Source organism: Condylura cristata, unplaced genomic scaffold (assembly GCF_000260355.1).
Source record: "Condylura cristata isolate star-nosed mole 26May11 unplaced genomic scaffold, ConCri1.0 scaffold00001, whole genome shotgun sequence".
NCBI lineage: Eukaryota > Metazoa > Chordata > Mammalia > Eulipotyphla > Talpidae > Condylura > Condylura cristata.
Window position 1 is genome coordinate 70,494,544 of NW_004567102.1, and position 331 is coordinate 70,494,874.

The window sequence follows — 331 nt, forward strand, 5'->3', positions numbered from 1 at the left end:
TTAGAACAAATGATTCTTAAAATACTTTCCCATAATATTATGGTTAATATGTTCCTTTAATACTAGCAAAGAAAATCAGGACAAGACTAAAAACTTTGGAATTTTCTATCAATAGTACTAGTTTAGAATTATCCACTGTAAAATATCCCATTTTCTGAAAGGAACAAGAGAAAAAGGGACTTGAGATTTTTAGAAAATATCAACACCTCCCCAAATTAAATCACATATTAATAAGCAAGCTAATATTCTAAAATTTAGATAGGCCATAGAAATCAGTTCTATAGTAAACACATGGAAATAGTCTGAAAATTAGATAAACAAACAACAGCTA